Source organism: Dendrobates tinctorius, unplaced genomic scaffold, assembly GCF_039654945.1.
Source record: "Dendrobates tinctorius isolate UK_male_01 unplaced genomic scaffold, ASM3965494v1 ptg000060l, whole genome shotgun sequence".
In the NCBI taxonomy this organism is placed as follows: domain Eukaryota; kingdom Metazoa; phylum Chordata; class Amphibia; order Anura; family Dendrobatidae; genus Dendrobates; species Dendrobates tinctorius.
In genome coordinates, this window is record NW_027361728.1 from 46,329,349 (window position 1) to 46,352,316 (window position 22,968).

Genomic DNA, 22,968 nt, shown 5'->3' on the forward strand with positions numbered 1-22,968 from the left:
CCGTTGGAAATTCATCTTCCTGAGGTTTGGTGTCCTTGTATCCCCTCTACTATACATCTTATTAAAGTATACATGAAAATGCGTTATTTTGTGATCACTATTAATCAAGTGAACACCATCCCTTATATTTGATATGCGGTCTGACCCTATGGTTAATGTTAGATCTAGCAGTGCTCCTCATCTTCTTTTGGTCCTGAACCAGTTCTGTGAGGTAATTGTCAAAAACTTGTTTCCTTTGCTGGATCTGCAGGTTTCTGCTCTTCAATTTATATAAGAGTAGCAGAAATCCCCCATAATAATTAATTCTCCGTGTTTCGCTGCCTCTTCTATTTGCTTTAATAAGGATATTTTCTGATGCTTCCAATATATTCGGAGACTTATGATGTAACATACCCTAACAGAGACATTTAACACTTAACTCATAATAATTAATTTTGCATTACAAATGTAGCATTACAAATTGGTAGGCAAGGTTACTAGGTGACCAGTGAAACTGTATGCTCCCTATCATTTATTTTTCACTGATATATTCAACTAACAGGCACTTTGTCATCAATGGTAATATTAAGTCATCAATGGTATTGTTAATTTACTTTTATTATAGAAATAATTCCATGATTTTGTCCTGAAGTCAGAAAATGCTTTATTGTAATAAATCTGTGTGACTCATTCATTTTAGCTAACACTTAAGGTGCTTATTTTACAGAGACAAAATATCAGATCCAAAAGCACAATCAACCTGCAGTTATGCTGTTAATCTGTAGGTCAATAACATTATGCGGAAAATTAACTTTATTTCTCCCATAAGCCACAAGCTTTCAGTCATGCAGGTGTGCCTGAAGCAATTACAGTCACCGATCACAGCAATGTAAGCACGCTCTGGCATTGACTGACAGCCAGCTCTGCAATACATCACTACAGGGAGAGCTGTCACCCAGTGCTGGGGTTTGTTTACAGCCATGCCTAACAGTGCTCTGAGCGGTGACTGCATTAGCCCTCGGTGCCCTCATACTTCTAACCTATGAATAATCCCTATATCTGCAAGTTAATAGCATTATCCTGACAGGTTGCCCTTTAAAACTAACTACTTTTCTTTGAACACCTACTTTAATGGAAAATTTATTCTATAATATTCACCATTACTGTCTTTGAAATCCATTAGGATAGTCGAGATCATGGTACCTGATGTACCTGATGTTCTGAAGCACATTGAGCATATGTTCCCTAAAACTGAATCATTTTTTTTTACTGTCTATGTGGCCACCTGATGGCTTGCCTTTTTTTGTAAAAGTTGTGTATTTCAATTGCACCATATAATTTATTAAATATATTTTTCACCTTACTCTACTCCAGTGCCAGCTGCTTGTCATCACTTCTCTCTCTGTTTTGGCTGCAGCTATGACGTCACGTCGAGATCTCACATTACCGATGATGCAGTACATCATTGGCTGAGCTACTATTCTCAGCAATTGAAGTAGAAACCTCGGCACCACAAAAAGAAAATGAGAATTGAATGATGATGAATCTTGATGATGGGGCATGTTGGAGTCAGAGGCACCTGATTCATTAGGAGGCTCATGCCTCAGACATCTTAAAAGTAGCATGCACCTCCATGTTCCTCACCAGAAATCTTACTCCAGTCAGGAACTCGAGTTAAATTTGAGTCACCACAATTCATCATGAATTAGATAAGCAGGTATTGCCATGCCCTGTCCGGCCCCTCTTCTGCTTAAGCTTCACCCATTTTGATGAAGCAGATCGAAACTACCACGAAGATTTCAAAAGTCACAAAATTTGTGTTTCAGTGAACTTACATGCAAAAACAAATATATAAAATGGTGTCTGCAAAAATTTCAGCTTAGAGTACAAAAAAATAAGCCATCACACCGCCCCATATCCCAAAATTTGAAAGCATTATCGGTCTCAAAAAAATGCAACACATGAACATATGCAAATTTTTTTTGTTTTTTTTTACAAATTTCTGAATTTTTTTCACCACTTAAAAAATACTACAGATCTGTATAATTATACTGACCTGGAGAATCATATCACCAGGTGAGTTTTACTATATAACATACATGATATGTAAAAAAACAAAAACATTATTGTGGAATTGCGCATTGTAATTTCAAACTACTTGCAATGTTTTCCTATTTTCCAGTGCATCACATTATAAAAATGAATGATTTAATTAATTTAAAGGTACAACTCTTTGGATGGTTATGTGGATGAAAAAATAAAAGTTATGGTTCTTGGAAGAAAGAGAGGAAAAGTACATAATGAGGGGCTGTAAAGTCATAATACTAAGTGAGGGGATGGCTGTGGGGTGAGCATACTGTGTGAGGTTCTGTAGTGGCAATTATACTGAGTGAGGGCCATCATACTAATAGGCCATGATACTGTGTGAGTGGGAATTATGGGGATATAATATTGTGTGCTCAAGCACTCTAGTACCATCATTCTGTGAGGGCACTGTGGGGGTGTCATACTCACTGTGTGGGGACATTTTGGGGAGTATCATACTCTATAATGGCTATAAAAGGGGTATTGTGGGTTTGAACATTAAAGGAGGGATGTCATGGGCTTACCGCAACAGAGTGGGGTCAGATGATAGCAGCCTCTGGTGACACATACATCTACAGTAGTTAGAACGCTTTCACCATCCTATTGGAAGTTTGGCCTTCTTTGCTCTGGTGCTGCAAGGGTTAAAGGGAATATGTCACCCTTTTTTTGCCCTATCAGCTGCTGGTATTGACATCAGGGGCTTATCTACAGCATTCCGTAAAGCTGTAGATAAGCCCCCCAATGTAATCTGAAAGATAAGAAAAACACGATATATTATACTCAGCGGAGGGGGCGGTCCGGTCCAATGGGTGTCGCAGTCCGGTCCGGCTCCTCCCATCTTAATACGATGCCATCCTCTTCTTCCCTTCCTGTAGTAGCTCCGGCGCATATTTGTTTACGGTAGGGGAGGTACCAATTAGAACTTTTGTTATTGGCTGACTCTAACTCTGTTCCTGAAATATATTGGTATATAAATATCTAAAAATGTCATGTTACTAATGAACACTTGCCATTTTGTGTAAAAAAATAGTTGCGATCATAAGAAAAAATGTTATTTTCCATGTCTTGTACCAATTGCTATTATACAGCTTATCATATTCTATAGGCATAGTAGGAATGTCATTTATGATATTATATTACTTATAATAGCATATAAAAGGTATCATTCTTGAGTTTGCCAATAATGGCCTCCAAAATATATGTTTAAGATTTTTAAAAAATTATCGTTCATACAAGTCAAGAAATACATTTTTAAATTTGGAAATTGGGGTCTAGTTAGAAGCCTTGAAAAGGAAAAGGCAATTGATAGCTGACATTAAATTTTACGAGATACACCAAAAACCACAATAAGCATCTACCGGTTACTAGTCTCATAATCTCAATTAATGGCATGATAAATGTTTGCGAAATTACAGGTCATTAAAAATAATGTTAGGATCAAAATAAAATCCTTCAGAAAATAATTAGCTGTTGGAAAAATGCTGAACAGCATTTCCACTAATAGATGTGTTGAACTCATTATTGATAATGCGGTGGGGTGGATGCAAACATGCTTATCTTGTGTTTATGATGGCCACCTGAGCAAATTCAAAAGGGCAAGATCTCCTTCTCTAATGTTATTGGCATGTAAGTGATCAAATGCATAAGTTTGTGGCTATGCATTATTCTGTTCTAATTAATTGTTCAAATAAAGCAATCATTATATAGCCCATGCCAATGTACACCGTCAAAGAGAATGATTTTTCTCAGTAAATGTCATGCAGCAAGTGCAACTGAATAGCCTCATAGATAATATTTTGCCATTATGGTGTTTTCTATACATTTTAACTGAAATTACAACATTCATTGCATGCACTGATCTAAAGTTATATTATTAAAATGTTGAATGATAAGGTAATCAAACTCCAATATCAAGCTATTATTTTTATTTTATTAAATATCCTGTTGCCATGTTCATGTTTCAGAAAACTTTCATAAAATCGAGGGTTAATATCTACATTTATTCCTCAATCCAATATCAGTGAAAGTAAGGTTTGTGCTGCATTTAGAATTCTGTGCATCTAAAACACTTAGCCACATTTAGTATCAGAATGGGGTGACAAGGGTCCACTGGTGAAATAGATCCTGGAAACCACTGTTCAGCTGCATGCAATATTACCTGAACCTTATTCTCAACTGTGACCATGCTGCTATAAATTGGTAGTTTGTTAAATGAATTGTATCTCTGCCTTCAGTCCCTCTCTCCCTGCAGAGACATCAGTGTACTGACCACCAAGGCTACCGTCCTACCCCTTCCGGGTCTGCTGCTGCCTGGGGTGCACGCACTCCTAGCAGGTCTTCAGGCACTGTGCTTAAAGCACGATCGCACACCCTTCCTCTTTCTTAAAGGGGCCAAGCACGTTCCTCTAAAGTAGTGGTCCACAACCTTTCTGACCTTGAGAGCCACATCCAGCTCTGAGCGAGGGTCACGAGCCACATCCAGCTCTGAGAAAGGGTCGCGAGCCATGTTCTGCTTTGAGAGATGGTAGCGAGCCACATCTGGCTCCCACACTCCCTCACATTAGTGGCAACCAAAGCACCTATTATGGGTATAATGACAGCCAAAGCTTTTCCACAGAAGCAGTATACCAAAATCCAAGGATTCCCACAATCCCCCCTTCAGTATTCTCCCATCAAGCACTCCCACCACACTGTCATATCCAGCTTCAAGCACCTCCTCTGACTGATAGTATCATCCTGTTTCCAGCCCACCATCCTTAAATTGTCTCTAAACCCCTAAGACCAGTATATGTGCATCCAGATCTGCTCTTCTGTGCCAAAATTCACCATTTTGAGATACGCTCTTTATAGCTCTTTGCTAGACCTGGAGCTAATGCACCAAGCTAGCAAACAGCCGTGAGCCACAATTCATGAGATCGCAAGCCACATGTGGCTATGAGCTACAAGTTGGGGACCCCTGCTCTAAACTGTTCCCAGCCAATTGCTGGAGATCTCTTTCTGTTTAAACTGCCTCCTCCAACATGCCTGTGCAATGTTGTGAGTTTGTTCGCAACACGCTTGTCAGTTCCCAGGTCCCTGTACTTATATCTGAGCCAGCTGCACCCACCAGTGCTCACCTCAGTGGCAGCAGAGCCTGCTACACCTGCCAGTGCTCACCTCAGTGGCAGCAGAGCCTGCTGCATCCACCAGTGTTCACCTCAATGGCAGCTGAGCCAGCTGCACGTGCCCATGCTCACCTCAACAGCAGCAGACCCAGCTGCACCCGCCAGTGCTCACCTCAGTAACAGCTGAGTGAGTGGCACCCACCAGTGCTCACCTCAATGGCAGCTGAGCAATCTGCACCCGCCAGTGCTCATCTCAGCAGCAGCAGAGCCAGCTGCACCTGTCAGTGCTCATCTCTCGGTTAGACTGTCCTGTCTGCACCTGCGGTTCCTGTTATCTTTTCTGCCTGTCTGCATAAGTTGGACATTCCCCCGGGCCATTGCAGCTATCCACTCCTAAGGGTCAGCCACCATCTACTCAAGGTCAATCGAGGAGTAGCACCTGGATCACCTCCACTGTCTCTCCATGGACTGCGGTGTCGTTAGCTGCTGCAAGTCCATGGTCAGATTGGTGAGGCTCCTTGTCATGCCCCTCCAGGTCTTCCTTGGGCTTTGGCACAGTGGTTCTACCACCCAGCTTGTAACATGAATGATAAGATGCTGCCCTTGACCGTACATGTTGCACTAAGCGGATTGCATCAAATAAAGTTCATGTAAGAGGAGCCTACCTGGGAATTCACCTGTTTCTCTGTGGTCCCATCCATGCCTGCCACAGTATATGCCAACTGTGTGCCTGTATAACTCCTATTAACTTCCATTGGAGATAACAGTGGAGGATTTATTAATGCTGGAATTTATTTTCCCAGAATGACTGCTACTAGAGTTGAGCGAAACAGGTCAGTCATATTCAAAAGTCATGTTTCATGAAACAAAACCCGACCATAGCGTGAGGTCGGCCACGAGGTCGGCGACCAGAGCACCAAAGTCGCGTTTCAAAAGATGCTTCCAGCACCCTTTTTCAGCCAATGATGGAGGACGCACACTGTGGGCAACGCGATGACATAGGCATCGGTCACCACCATCTTTGAGAAGGGCATGCAAGTGATTGGCTGGCTTTGTGTGGCGTCACAGGGGCTATAAAAGGGCGTGAACGCCGACCGCCATCTTACTTATGGCGATCTTAGCATAGGGAGAGCTGCTGCTGCTGATTCTGTAGGAAGAGCGTTAGGCAGGGAAGAATAACCAAAAAACTGCTTCTGCTGTTAGCGATTTCCACTTAGAACACAACACTTTGTATGCAGTGACAGGGGAGGCACTATTTTTGTGCATCAGCTCTGTTGGTTATTAGGCTGTCTTATAAGGCTCGCTGATAGCTGTATTACTGTTTGCACACTGCTGTGCAAACTGCTTTTTTAAAAGCAAAAATACTTATCTTCCTCTTTTCTGCACAGTTACCAAGGGTTCATTTTTCCACCCTTTTGTGTGTGCACTGTGCAGCAGTCCTGCTTATTAGGCTGCCTGAATCCATACTTGGACTGAGAGCATCATTGACAGTGTCCTCAAATCTCTAGTGAGATCCAAAATCTCACCAATCCTATAGACACCCTCCACCTTGTCATACACCATCCAATTTCAGCCTGTTACATTAAGGTGTAATCTCTACTGGGCCTGAGACAATAGTTCTGTGTCCTCAAATCTATAGTGAGATTCAAATTCTCACCCATCCTATAGACACCCTCCACCTTATCATTCACCATCCAATTTCAGCCTGTTACATTGAGGTGTAATCTCTACTGGGCCTGAGACAATAGTTCAGCGTCCTCAAATCTATAGTGAGATTCAAATTCTCACCCATCCTATAGACACCCTACACCTTGTCATATACCATCCAATTTCAGTCTGTTACATTGAGGTGTAATCTCTACTGGGCCAGAGATAATAGTTCTGCGTCCTCAAATCTATAGTGAGATTCAAAATCTCACCAATCCTATAGACACCCTACACCTTGTCATTCACCATCCAATTTCAGCCTGTTACATTGAGGTGTAATCTCTACTGGGCCTGAGACAATAGTTCAGCGTCCTCAAATCTATAGTGACATTCAAAATCTCACCAATCCTATAGACACCCTCCACCTTGTCATTCACCATCCAATGTCAGCCTGTTACATTGAGGTGTAATCTCTACTGGGCCTGAGACAATAGTTCAGCGTCCTCAAATCTATAGTGAGATTCAAAATCTCACCAATAGTTGATACACCTGATACCTTGTTTTACAGTACCATATAGCTGGTGGTATTTTGGGTACATTTTCACAAAAATGAGCAAGTATGGTGGAAGACACCATGGAAGTTGGCGGGGGTTGCCAGCTGGTCCTGATGGTGGTGTTGGTGGTGGTGTTGAATCTGTTGGTAGTGGCAAAAGCACAATAGCAACTAAGGCAGGAGGTGTTGAGCCTGCGTCATCGTCTGGCTCCACAAGGCCTCGAAGACTCTATTTTCTGGGAGTAGGTAAACCACTTTTAAAGCCAGAGCTTCAGGAACAAGTTTTGGCTTACATTGCTGACACAGCCTCCAGTTCTCTCGCCTCCTCTTCTGAAGTTTCAAAAAATAAAAGCACTGAGTCGTCATTGGAGGCTCCAGGTCAGGAACAACACCTTTCCTTGTGTCTTTCACCCCTACCAAAAGTGAAGGATGTAGCAGGCCACAATACCGATTACTCCATGGAGCTCTTTTCACATACCATGCCTGGGTTAGCAAGTCAAATCGTGAATTCCCCAGTCCAAGATTAATCTGACATGGAGTGCACTAATGCACAGCCACTGCTAGATTTTTCTGCTGGTGCATTCACTCAGAGCACTACACTGTCCTCACAGTGTACTGAGCCAGAATCTGACCCTGATGATACTCAGGTGCCCCTTCCCGCATACTATACCACCTTACATGGTGACACAGAGGAAGGTGCACATGAAATTGAAGAGGAGGTGATGGATAACCCAGTTGTTGACCCAGATTGGCATCCATTGGGGGAAGAGGGTGCCGCTGCCAATAGCTCAGAAGAGGAGGAGGAGGATCCGCAGCAGGCAACGACATCGCAACAGCTGTTATCTGGCATGACCGTAGCAGTCCAAAAACGTGTTAAAAAAACCAAAAGAGTTGCAGGACAGCTTGGCCAGACGGTCAAATTAGCAAAGCGAGCAAGGTCTCAAAATGTCTTCCATAGTAGGAAGAGTGCAGTGTGGCACTTTTTTGAACAAAATCCTAATGATCAGGCAAAAGTTATCTGTAAGAATTGCGCAAAGACCTTTAGCCGAAGGAAAAATCTGAGAAATTTGAATACCAGTTGCATGCTTAGAAATTTAACCACCATGCACTTGCAAGCGTGGACAGACTACCAAACCTCATGTACCACATGTGCACCTGCTCCAAATGAAGGTAGTCAGCAACGCTACATTGCTTCCCCCACTGTAAGCCCACCGGTTAGCACACCACCAGCAGAAAATGTCGAGGTGTCGTAGCAAGGGCAAAGCAGTCATGGAATCACAATGTTATTGCTATGAAAGACTGAATCTAGGCCATCAGCAACACCACCAACACCATCACCAACCCTCTCTCAGTCCGCCATGTCCACCGCTAGTTCCACCATATGCAGCTCTCAAGTCCAGTTCACCCTACCAGAGACTCTGAGTAGGACAAGAAAGTACTCATCCTCTCATCCGCGTACACTGGCTTTGAACGCCCACATTGCCAAACTAATCTCGTTAGAGATGATGCCCTACCGGTTGGTTGAAAGCAAAGCTTTCCGCGAGCTCATGGCCTACGCAGTACCATGCTATGACCTACCCAGTCAGCACTTCTTTTCACGAAAAGCCATCCCAGCCCTCTACGTGCATGTGAAAGACCGCGTTGTCCATGCACTTATGCAATCAGTGAGTGGAAAGGCACATCTCACAACAGATGCATGGACCAGTAGGCATGGCCAGGGCCGTTACATGTCCATCACTGAGCACTGGGTTAATGTGGTGGATGCAGGCTCCACTGGGGACAGCGGCGGTCGAACAGTGCTGCCTAGCCCACGGTACAGGAAACAGTTGGCTGTAGGCGTTCGACCCTCCTCCTCCTCCAGAAGCGAAAGCTTGTCCACAGAGTGCAGTCGCACGAGCACTCCATCCGCAGCTGGCAGTGTTGCACACAAGGTGTCCCACTGTCGAACAGCTAGTGGTAAGCATCAGCAGGCTGTGTTGAAGATGATGTGTTTGGGCGACAACAGACACAACGCGGAGGTACTGGCCGACTACTTGCAGCGACAAACTGATTCATGGCTGGGCAGTCTACATCTTGAGGCAGGCAAGGTAGTTAGTGATAATGGCTGGAATTTGTGGCAGCCATAGCCCTTTCAAAACTCAGACACATACCTTGCCTGGCTCACACCTTGAACCTCGTGGTGCAGTGCTTCCTCAATAATTATCCGGAGCTAACAGCCCTGCTCCATAAGGTGTGAACACTGTGCTCGCACATCCGCCGGTCGCCCGTACACTCCAGTCGTATGCAGAAGCTGCAGTGATTGCTCCACCTTCCCAAGCACCACCTAATTATCGACGTTGCAACAAGGTGGAATTCAATCCTGCACATGGTTCAGAGGCTGTGCGAACAGAGGCAGTCTGTAATTCATTTGTGGGAGGATACACGGGCAGGCAGTTTGCAGGCAGACATGGAGTTGTCTGGTGTGCAGTGGTCGAAGCTGAAAGACCTCTGTAAAATCCTTCAGGGTTTTGAGGAATGCATACTGCTGGTAAGCGCAGACAACGCCATCATAAGCATGAGCATCCCACTTATGCATCTGCTCATGCAAACTTTGACGCACATTAAAGAGCAGGCGTCTGCAGCCGAGGAGGAAGAGGAGGAGGGAAGCCTTGATGACTGTCAGCCATTGTCTGCTCAGGGAAGTCTCGTGGACGAGGTGGAGGAAGAAGAGGAAGAGGAGGAGGATGATGGGGATGATTATTTTGGGGAGGAGGATGCTTCTCAGGGGGCAAGAAAAAATGCTGGCGTGGCAAGGTCAGGTACAGGGTTTGTGCATGACTGGAGGGATGTGGATTTGCCAGAAAGTGCTCCTCCACCCAGCACTCGCAGTGCATCATTGACACCTGGAACATTGGCCCACACATCTGAATATGCCTTGCAGATCCTAAAACGATGAACGATGACGACTACTGGTTGGCCAGCATCCTGGATCCACGCTATAATGGCAAATTCCAAAACATCATGCCACAGGAGAACCTAGAGCTAATATTGGCTAACAAACAAGCAACTCTGGTAAACCATTTGTTTGAGGCATTGCCAGCACACAGCGGCGGTGATGTTTTTCCAACGAACCGTAGGGGGCAACATGGAAGAGGTGTTCGTGGTGCACACAACTGAAGTGGCATTGGACACAGGGGTTTCATGACCATGTTGTGGACTGATTTTTCAAGTACCACTCACACGACTGGTAATACTGCATCAATCGAAAATGACAGGAGACAGCAGTTGTCAACTATGGTAACAAACTACTTCTCCTCCCATATCAATGTTCTCCCTCACCGGTCATTCCCCTTTGACTATTGGGCCAGTAAACTTGACACCTGGCCTGAATTGGCACAATATGCCTTACAGGAGCTCGCTTGCCCTGCTGCTAGTGTGTTATCTGAACGAGTCTTCAGTGCTACTGGATCAATCCTAACAGAAAAAAAGACCCATTTGTCTACCCAAAATGTTGATGATCTAACCTTCATTAAGATGAACCATGCATGGGTTTCAAAGGATTTTGTCCCACCCTCCCCTGCTGACACGTAGGTTGCCAGAAAAATTGCTTGCTTTTGTCCTCCTCTTCCGCGGACTTCTCCAATTACTCCATTTGCAGCTGCTGAATGTCCAACATCAACATATGCCATTTTTTCCACCTCCCTAACTGGGCTGCCTCCCCCCACAGGGCTGGGGTCACCACCTGGTGCACGCACCTGCGCAAGTGCCGTTGCCCTGGACATGTGGGTGGGCACACTCTTTGGCAACGGCACTGGCACAAGGTCCCTCATAGTAGAATCAAGTGTCTCTGATGGTGGGGGTGCACACCCGCCATCAGACACACCGGCGTACTATGAGGGGCCTGTGCCAGTACCGCCGCCCACGAGTGGGCCCCCCCGCTTGCTCAGGGCCCCAGCACTTGCAATACTTACCTCTCCCTGCTCCACCACTGTGTAGTCAGGCCTGTTAAATACTTCACTGGGACTGCCAATACAAATTTGGTGAAATGATAGATGATGGTTAAGATGTAGCTATGCCCTGTCCTGCTGGGCTCTATCTTCAGATGATCAATGGCTTCCATTTGTTATGGACGTCGACTCACAATGAGATGCAGTGGTGGTTTATCATTAGCTTTCATGGTTTTCCGACTCACAGACGTGTGACATTCCTGCCCACATTTTTAAATGTGTCCTCTCATGCCAATCCAAAAGAATCGCCTACGGCCTGTGGCTTCTGTCTTTTGCACTCCAAAGTTACCTGACAGATCATGATAGGCAGTGAGGACAATGTCTACATCTGTCCCTGTGATCACAATTTGATGGAGATGAGTAACGGTGATGGGTTCCACGGTACTGCGAAACAGCAAACCTTTCTTCACAAGAACTGTTTTCGCTGTCTCCACAGACAAAGTAATTGAGGGTCAGCATCGCCTCTGAGAATTCTCCTGGAGTTTTTACCGTGATTAGTAATTCCAAAATTTCTGCAATCAGTCGACTTTCGTCTGTACTTGTATCCATCTCGTTTCCTCTTGCGGAGAGTCTGGACTGCCTTACTGAGACTGAAATATATATGAAGATTGAAAAATATCCCAACAGTGTATACTGGTGTACGCTTCAAATACATAACCCTTTTTCTACTTTTTAGATTCTTGTCCAATCCATCCTGAGGCTGTGAGTGTCTTTGTCGGACTCTGGAAATATACACGCAGATTTTTAATGTTTAAACTATGCTATATATACCTGCTATCCAGTGATGCTGTACCCTTTCTCAACTTTCTACAATCACGTCGAATCCATACTGGGCCTGAGACCGTCTGAGTCTGCCTCCTGATATATAGACATAGGTTTTTAATGTTTAAACTATGCTATATATACCTGTTATCCGGTGATACTGTACCCTTTCTCAACTTTGTACAATCACATCAAATCCATACTGGGCCTGAGACCCTCTGAGTCTGCCTCCTGATATATAGACATAGGTTTTTCATGTGTAAACTATGCTACATATATACCTGTTATGGGGTGATACTGTACCCTTTCTCAACTTTCAACAATCTTGTCGAATCCATACTGGGTCTGAGAACGTCTGAGTCTGCCTCCTGATTAGAGATGAGCGGTGTTTGAGTTGACATTTTCGCCATGTTAAAATTCCAGCTGTTTTGGGCGGTGTTCGAGCCGTTCGTCGAACTTGAACACTTTGCTTAAAATTCGGCTGTTCGAGGTTCTGTTCGAGAACGGTTCGTTCACCAAAAGCGTAACTTCATTTTCACATTAATTATGGTTTTCAATGTTAATAGACTGTTTCATGGCATAGTAGCGGTGTGTGGTAGCAAGTGGTGTAGTACACCTGTCAAGGAGCTGCACCGTGTGTGTTGCTAATTATTTTTTACCGCATCTTGTCCAGAAAATCCTTTTGGGCCTTGTAGCACAGTCTGCTACTCAGAAGAGGAGCCCACCAGTGAACCAAGCTATGCTGCCTGTTTTTGTAAGAACTGCGTGTTACTCAGCATAGGAGCCCAGCTGTTAAGCAAGCTACAGCACCTGTGGTTTGGACACTTAATTTTTTCATTTTTTCTGGAATGCCGGTTAGGCGTAATTACGGAATTCCGGTTGACCTGCACTTACTGGGAAATCCTGGTTTGCGGGGAAGAATTGTAATCCCAGATCCCCATCACTAACGGGGTTCAGTGGGTTTTCTGCACCTGTAAGCGACACAAGCTGGACCTTTCAGTTTAGCGCGCATGCAACCCCGGACATGTAAGGGCAAGACAGACCTTTTATTGATCGATCTCGCATGCCAGAGCCTCGCGTGTCCCTCTAGTAAGCTTGTTTGACAAAAAGGAGAGAAAGAAATAGGCCATGAGCAGGGGATCACCCTGAATAGGACATAACATATATAATACAAATTTTATTAAACACAGCATCTTCTTGATCAGCATCTTCTTGGGTTTACATTATCCCTTGTACTGTTTTTTTGTAATTATTGGGTTGGAATTGCATCATTTTTTCATTGTATTTGTATATTATTGGTGTTTCTGACTCATATGCTCTATATTACCTATGTGTGGGCTTACTAATTCTCCTATTGAGAATCCTGTTTACATGGACCTAGGGATATAGGCATCATTCTTGGTGAGGGTGATAGTTGGTAGCAGGTGGGTTGCTCTATTATGAGCATTGTATTATTTGTGTATGTGTCACATCTGTGACCATTTTTAATGTTTTTAAGAATTTTTGCTGTTTGCTGTGTTTAGTAAAACTTGTATTATATATGCTATGTCCTAATCAGGGTGATCCCCTGCTCATGGCCTATTTCTTTCTCTCCTTTTTGTCAAACATATGTACTATTTAGGTCTAGGTTGGATCCCCTTAATTATCTTTTCGATGGTGCCCCCATTTCTTTGTTTCTCCCTCTAGTAAGCTTGACGCGTACCGCGGGGGCATGCCGGAGTCTCGTTCGTTAACGGAATTAAGCTGACAAATCGCTAGCACAACTAAAAACGGACTTCCACCACCACCCACAGAATCAACAAAGCTTGCAATATGTCAATCTTTTCTATAGCTGGCATGGCTGAGGTTTCCCGGGTGGAGTCGAATTAAGCTGCAGGCTCCACTCCTGGTGGTGCCCTTCTGGACATTCCTTTAAGGTTCAGCTTTGCAACCATACTGCCCTCGGAAACCATACACTTTGCCTTCATGGACGCTGTTCGGAGGTTCGTGGGAATAACGCCGGCCGATCAGCAGTTGGCCTAATTTATGGTGGGAAGTCCGACGGTATATGATCGTCTTCGATTTCAGATTTTGACTGTTTTTTGGTATTTTACATTTTTATTCCAGCCTTTCTTGACTTCATAAGGGCATGACATGCCTATATCTGTGTCTCCTCCTCCTCCTTTTACTCCTCCACCTCTTTTTTATATGTAGTTGCCGTTTTCCATATGTTATTTTTGTATTCTGAGCATTTTGTCTGTTTTGGGACACCTTTTAAGGTGTTTTGTAATTGTTTTCTATGTGTTTGTATGTGTTTGTTTTTGCCTGCCATTGTTTTCAATGGTGTTCGATGTTGTTCGTCGTACGTTCGACAAACATTCAACGAACTTGCCTCATGTTCAACGAACCAAAACGAACTGGAACACTAGCGAGGTGGCTCAACACTACTCCTGAATATATAGACGTACATTTTTAATGTTTAAACTATGCTATATATACCTGGTATCTGGTGATACTGTACCCTTTCTGCCAGGAAGTCCTCCTCCACCCACCACTCTAAGTGTATCATTGACAACTGGAACATTGTCCCACACGTGTGATTATTTCTTGCGGATCTTCTTGTTATATTGTGGTGTGATCCATCCTGAGCGTGACAGTCTGTGGGTTACTCCTGCAATTTAAATGTACATTTAAAAATTACCCCAACACTAGTGTATACAGCTCTACGCTTGTGATACATTACCCATTTACTGCTTTTTATATTCTGGTCTAATCCAAACTGACCAAGTGAGAGTTATTTTCTTACTGTGGAAATAAATATTGAGATTGACAACAATGACCCCTACACTGTGTACAGCTGTACTCTTGAGATCCATTACCGTTTTACGGCTTTTTATATTGTGTTGTAATCCATACTGAGCCTGGGAGTGTCTGTGTTTGCCTCCTGAAATATCTACGGAGATTTAGAATGTTTAAACTATACTATATATACCTGCTATCTGATGATACTGTACAGTTTTTTTACTTTTTATATTCTTGTCTAATCCATACTGAGCCTGTGAGCATCTCTGTGTGACTGATGATATATATAGGGAGATTGATAATCATCCTTTGACTGTATAGAGCTGTACGCTTCTGATACAGTATCATATATCTGATGTTATTTTGGGCTCATGTTCTGCAACATTTTGAAGTTTGGTGGAAGAGGCCGCGGATGTGGGCGTGGTGGGGCTAGATGGTGCAGATAGTGGTGGTGCATCTGCTGGTAGTGGCAAAAGCACAATAGCAGCTAAGGCAGGAGGTGTTGAGCCTGCGTCATGGTCTGGCTCCGGAACGCCTGGAAGGCTACCTTTTCTGGGAGTAGGTTAACCGCTTTTAAAGCCGGAGCATCAGGACCTCGTTTTGGCTTACATTGCCAAAACAGACTCCAGCAAATATGCCCTCCTCTTCTGAAGTTTCAAAAAATGCAAGCACTGAGTCGTCAAGTGCTGGTTCCTGGTCAGGATGAACCCCTTTCCTTGTGTCCTTCACCCCCACCAAAAGTGAATGATGCAGCAGGCCACACTTCACATTAGTCCATGTAGCTCTTTCTACCATACCATGCCTGGGTTATCAAGTCAAATCGTGAATTCCCCAGTCCAAGATGAATCTGACATGAAGTGTGGGTGGTCAGCCAGGGCAATGGGGTTAATCGGTACCGGGCCGGTGTCTCAGAGGGATGTGTCATGTTGGTGGTGATGACCCGTTCCGTGGCCCTGGGCGTCCATGCAAAGGGGTGAATAACATTTATTTGTGAATGATACGTGACGCCACCGGTGGCTTCTGATCAGATTGACCCGCGCTGCATTGTCACTTCTCTGGGACAGATGTTGTGGTGCAGCTAAGATGTAGAAGCCCTGCACAGGTAGGGCCGTAGTAGCAGGGCAGATGAAAGAGTTGGTAGATGATGTGCAGTGCAGGATGTAGCAGAGCCGTGCGCCAGGCGCAGGAGAAAGATGACAGACACAGTCGTGCAGTTCCTTTACCTGTACTTGGTAAGTGCCGTCCAGGACCCAGAGTACAGATGGAAAAGGAGTTGGTCAGCCTGGAAGCTAATTTAGAATTCTCTCTCTGCAGATAGGTAGTGTGGCCTCCGTTCTAGCGCTTATCTGAGGTACTTGCAGTACTAAGTTCACTGAAGTTCCCCCTGTTGACTCTCTTTTGGAACTTTCTCATATGGCAGGCAGCCATAGCCTTTTCCTTCTGGCTCACACACGTCGCTGCTGGGGCCTCCGAGCCTTAGTTGGGAACAGAGCATTTACAGCTGTTACTTCCTCCGGTTTCTGCTGCAGGACCGTCAGTGTCCCTACAAACTCGGAGACTGGAATCCCAACCATGCGCTCCAGCTAGGACTGAGACTTAACTCTGCTCATCCTCCAGCTCCCCTTCTCACATCCACATGCTTCCCCTTCCCTTCACAGACTGCCCTAACTTACCACCTCCCAACCACAGAGAGCAGCTCCTCAGCAGTCAGGTTCAGAGGTCTCCTTGCTGGCCTGGAGTGGGAACTGTGTTGTGTGTTGGTTTAACTGCTAGAGAGATCCTTCATTGCTCCCAAGCATGACATCACACTCCCTAGGAGGAAGGTAATGCCACTGTGGCGACCGTACTCCTGGGGGCGCCACAAGTGCACTGATGCCCAGCCACTGCTAGATGATTCTGCTGGTGCATTGACCCAGACCACAACATTCCCCTCTCACTCTACACAGCCAGAATCTGACCATGAGGAAACTCAGGTTCCCCTTCCTGCATACTATACCACCTTACACGGTGACAAAGAGGAAGGTGCAGGTAAAAGTGCAGGTTCCTTGAGCAGGTGGGGGGGCATACTCATGGGCGACGGCACTGGCACAGGGCCCCTCATAGTACGCAAAAGTGTCTCTGCCGGTGGGAGGGCCCACCCGCCGTCAGACATACCGCCATACTATGAGGGGCCCTGTGCCAGTGTCGTCGCCAACGAGTGTGCCCCCCTTGCTTGTTCAGGATCACAGCACTTGCAAAGTTGAAATACTTACCTCTCCCTGCTCCACCGCCATGACCTCTTCCGCGTTTCCTGACATTGACATTCTGGTCAGGAGCACGTCTGTACGCCCTCTGCCTAAACAGTCCAAGTGCAGTGAGATGGAAGATGGGTTGATGAGGAGTCCAGACTAGTACAGGGATTCCCTAGCGAGGAGACTTATTTAATTGTTTTCAATGTTGGGACAGCTATTTTTGGGGAGCACTATACTCTGGAGAATGATATATGAGGCCCACCATACACTGGAGCATTCCAAAGGTGGACATCAGACACTTGAGCAGTATTTACAGGGCCCATTATGCACTGGAGCATTAGAAATGGGGCCCATTATATATGGAGCATTATTTGGGCCCATAAGACAGTGGAGCTTCATCCACGGGGACCAACATACACTGTATCATTATGTAGAGCTCATCATATACTGTTTCAAACATTATATGGGACCAATGATTCTGTATGGAGAAATACAGTGGGGCAAAAAAGTATTTAGTCAGTCAGCAATAGTGCAAGTTCCACCACTTAAAAAGATGAGAGGCGTCTGTAATTTACATCATAGGTAGACCTCAACTATGGGAGACAAACTGAGAAAAAAAAATCCAGAAAATCACATTGTCTGTTTTTTTTTCATTTTATTTGCATATTATGTGGAAAATAAGTATTTGGTCAGAAACAAAATTTCATCTCAATACTTTGTGATATATCCTTTGTTGGCAATGACAGAGGTCAAACGTTTTCTGTAAGTCTTCACAAGGTTGCCACACACTGTTGTTGGTATGTTGGCCCATTCCTCCATGCAGATCTCCTCTAGAGCAGTGATGTTTTTGGCTTTTCGCTTGGCAACACGGACTTTCAACTCCCTCCAAAGGTTTTCTATAGGGTTGAGATCTGGAGACTGGCTAGGCCACTCCAGGACCTTGAAATGCTTCTTACGAAGCCACTCCTTCGTTGCCCTGGCGGTGTGCTTTGGATCATTGTCATGTTGAAAGACCCAGCCACGTTTCATATTCAATGCCCTTGCTGATGGAAGGAGGTTTGCACTCAAAATCTCACGATACATGGCCCCATTCATTCTTTCATGTACCCGGATCAGTCGTCCTGGCCCCTTTGCAGAGAAACAGCCCCAAAGCATGATGTTTCCACCACCATACTTTACAGTAGGTATGGTGTTTGATGGATGCAACTCAGTATTCTTTTTCCTCCAAACACAACAAGTTGTGTTTCTACCAAACAGTTCCAGTTTGGTTTCATCAGACCATAGGACATTCTCCCAAAACTCCTCTGGATCATCCAAATGCTCTCTAGCAAACTATATTAGACTAATATAGTCCATGTGGTATTCAGACCTATGCCAATATCCCTGGTTACTCTATCCTTGTATATGGGGTGTAGTCTCTTAAATGAGGTTTCATCCTTTTATGGCTGACATGTCATGTTTGCAGAGTCACTGATATACCCAAATAGTGGATCCCCCACAAGTGACCCCATTTTGGAATCTGCACCCCTCAAGGAACTTATCTAGAGGTATCGCGATCATCTTGAGCCCCCAGGTACTTCTCAGAATTTTATAACGTTGAGCCAAGAAAATGAAAAAATAAATTTTTCCAGCAAAAATTTTGCTTTAGCATCATTTTTTTTAACTTCAAAAGGGAAACATGAGAAAATTGAAAATACAATTTGTTGTGTAATTTCACTTGCGTACACTGATATCCCACATGTGGCAGATTTCTTATTGCCATTCACATTTCAAGTATAAATTAATAAAGGTTATTTTTTTTATTTTTTTCTCACACCCCTTGTATTGTACATAGCTTATTAAGAGAATAAATGTAATGAGTAAAAAAAAAAAAAAAAACATACAATATATTCACCTCCCCAGTCTTTTTGCTCTTTGCTTCCAACTGTCCCATCCTTGCCAGATGCTATTATCACCACCATGCTCTTAACCCTCGGGCTTCCTCATTCTAGATCTGGACTTTGCTCTGGAGGGGCATTGAAGAGTTCTTTGAAAGGTGTTAAACGTCATGATGTGAAATGTGACAATGCACACACATGTGTGGAACTCTGGGGGTTTTCAGCATTGGCGTTGATTGGAAGATGCAAAGAGGACTAGATGGGTGACATTGAGTAGTGGAGGGGTTGGAGAGTTGAGCAGTGAGAAAAATATATTTTATTTATTTTTGTAATCTTCTTATGGCTCTTTAAGGTTCAGAAAAATCTGCGTTTTGGCGAATGTCGATTTTTTTGATATTCTAGTAGAATTCAATTACGGTCAAATATATTCACTCATTTCTATTGAGTATTAAATCATACTGCACCATTTCAGTGCACTATGTAAATGTAGACTCCAGTTGTCATATACAGAAATCATAAATTATATTTTCCAGTTTTCACGCTGCTTTAAAAATTCCTGAATTAACAAGTAGATGGCATTAGATCTCTATGTAACACATTATAAATAGCTTGGTTTAAAAATAACTCCATTTCTCTTAACAAGCAAATTCAATGATTAAGTTTGTTTATTTAATTTATTAGTTACTGTATATAATGTAACCTTTCCACACTTTCTAATAATTCAAATAACCACTGTAAAGGTTAAGGTAATTCTACTTTTTTTCTTGCTCGCATTTATATGTCATGGGAACACTGCAGCCTGATTAGAAAATCAGATTGTTATCAAAGAAACATTATTAAGAATCAATTGTAACTAAAAATTTAGATCCAATGAAATGTCATATTCTGCAATCAAGCAATTCCCACTAGGCATTGTTTACAAAGCTGTATGGCACTTCCACTAGATTTCAAAAGTTTTAGTGGAAAAATAATTGTTAATTAATATTTCCAGGTGAGATATTTTTGAGAAGGGAATATTACAGTTGTACCTACAAGGAACAGTATGGCTATGATTACATTTGATCAAAAGGCAAATGAAAACACTACTCTTAAGGGCCCCGTCACACATAGCGACTCATCAGCGATCCCGACAACGATATCAACGTGTCAGGATCGCTGGTGAGTCGCTACATGATCGCTGGTGAGCTGCCAAACAGGCAGCTTCACCAGCGATCAGGACCAGCGATGACGAGTGCGTGGCGTCGCTGTGTACTTTAGTTACCAGCGCACTGATGCAGGGAGCTGGTAACTAAGGTACACATCGGGTTTCTAAGGGACGTGCGTCACTTAGAAACCCGATGTGTACCTTAGTTACCAGCTCCCTGCATCAGCGCGCTGGTAACTAATGGGCACAGAGGGTTTCTAAGCAGAGCGCCGTGCTTGGAAACCCTGCATTTACCTTAGTTACCAGCTAATCGCTGGTCTCCCGCCTGTCACACGCAGCGATGCGTGCTGGCCAGCGGGTGACCAGCAACCAAAAAAATGTCCAGGGCTTTCCAACAGCGATCAGTGATACCGGCAGGGGGCGGGTCGCTGATCGCTGCCACACTCTGCGATCTCGCTGGTGAGATCGCTGTTACGTCACAAAACTTGTGACTCAGCAGCGATCTCGCTAGTGAGATAGCTATGTGTGACGGAACCCTTAGTTTAATCACATGAGATCCTCACACAGCTGATGTTTACAATAAGAGGCTAATCAAGTATCTTCAAGTCTTGCAAATTACTTTAAAGTGTTTAATTAAGCTGGCTGAATAACTATGCTTTACTGCTTTATTTAACCAATTCGAATTACCTTACTGAAAATCAGCATTTAATTTGCATTTTGGTCACATTTTAACAGATAATGTTGAGACTGATGACAAGATGACCAAACAAAATTGAAAATAGGATGATTAAAGAAACATCCGTGAGTCCTAAAGGATGTAATTTGGCTTTTTAGCATCTGTATTATGATTGTACCTCCAGTAGTGCTACGGAACTTACAAGGTTTACAATCATAGAATCGTAGAGTTGGAAGGAACTTCCTGGGCCATCTTGTCCAACCCCCTGCTCAAAGCAGAATTTGCTAAATCATCCCAGACAGATGCCTGTCCAGCCTCTGTTTTGAAGACTTCTATTGAAGGAGAACTCACCACCTCTCGTGGCAGCTTGTTCCACTCATTGATCACCCTCACTGTCAAAAAGTTTTTTCTATTATCTAATCTGTTTCTCCTCCCATTCAGTTTCATCCCATTGCTTCTAGTCTTTCCTTGTGCAAATGAGAATAAAGATGATCCTTCAACAATGTGACAGCCCTTGAGATATTTGTAGACAGTTATTAAATCTCCTCTCAGTCTTCTCTTTTGCAAGCTAAACATTCCCAAATCCTTTAACCTTTCCTCATAAGGCAGGGATTGCAGACCAGTCACCATTCTGCTCACTCTTTTCTGAACTTGCTCCAGTTTGTTGATGTCTTTTTTAAAATGTGGTGCCCAAAACTGGACACAGTATTCCAGATGAGGTCATCCACATGGAAAGTACTCTTCAATCACTTCAGCCCCAAGCCTGTTTTCTCCTTCTGGATGAGGCAAAATTTTACAATTCTGATCACTGTCACTTGTGGTAATAACTCTAGAACACTTCAACAAATCCCACTGATTCTGAGATTGTTTTAGTGGCATATTGTACTTTGTTATTAATTCATTTTGATCAAAATGACTTGCATTTATTTCTGAAAATATAAATTTTGACCCAAAAATTTGAAAATTTAGCAATTTTTAAACTCTGAATTTTAATATTTATGCCCTTGATCCAAATGGTTATATCACACAAAATAAATAATAAATAACATTTACTACATGTCTAATTTACATGAGCATAATTTTGAATCATAGCTTTTCTTTTTTGCTAGGATTTTAAAGCGACTGTGTGGGTTCTATGTGACAGAAAATTCCCAAACATGACATCATTTTGAAAACTGCACTCCTCAAAGTGTTCAAACCTACATCAAAGAAGTTTATTAGCGACTTAGATGCTTCGCAGGAATTAAAGCAATGTGGAAGGAAAAAATGCTTTAGCCAAAATTTTTCATTTTCACAAAGGTAAAAGGAGAATATGTTCCTTACAATTTATTGTGAAATTTCTCTTGAATATACCGATACCCATTATATGGTGGAAAACTACTGTTTAGGTGCAGAGCAGGGCTTGGAAGGGAAGGAGCACCATATGAATTATTGATAGCCAAATTGTAGGGAATAGATTGCGGACACCATGTCACATTTAAAGAGACCCTGATGTAGCCAAACAATGTAAACCCCCAACAAGTGACCCCATTTTAGAAACTAAACACCTTGAACTTATTTAGATGTATGGTGAGCACCTTGAGCCCACAGTTGCTTCATAGAATTTTATAACGTTGAGCCGATGTTGTTTTAGCATCAATTTTTTTATGCTCAAGAGGGTAACAGGAGAAAATGGACAATACAATTTGCTGTGCAATTTCTCTTGAGTCCATTGATTCCCTGTATGTTGTGTATAACAACTGTTTGGGCACATGGCAGGAGTCAGAAAGGAAGGAGAGCGAATTGAATTCTAGAGGGAAATTTTGGTTGAATATTACGGGTGCCATGTTTTGTTTGAAGAACTCCTGACATGCCAAAACAGCAGAAACCCCCCACAATTGATGCAATTTTGGAAATGACACCTCTTGAGAAATTCATCATTAACAGATGATGGACCTGAGTGGGGATTTGCTTTTTTGTAAATTTATTTGAATCTTTTACTGGGAACATTTTACATAAAATTTTGGATCACATTTATCATTGCTGTTTGTTACACACTTACATTGGTGTTTCCATCTAAATCTCAGAATTACCTGATTCTGATAAAACCCCCAAAGAGTCCATTCTCTATAAAGAAGCAACAATGTTGCTATGGAATAACGTT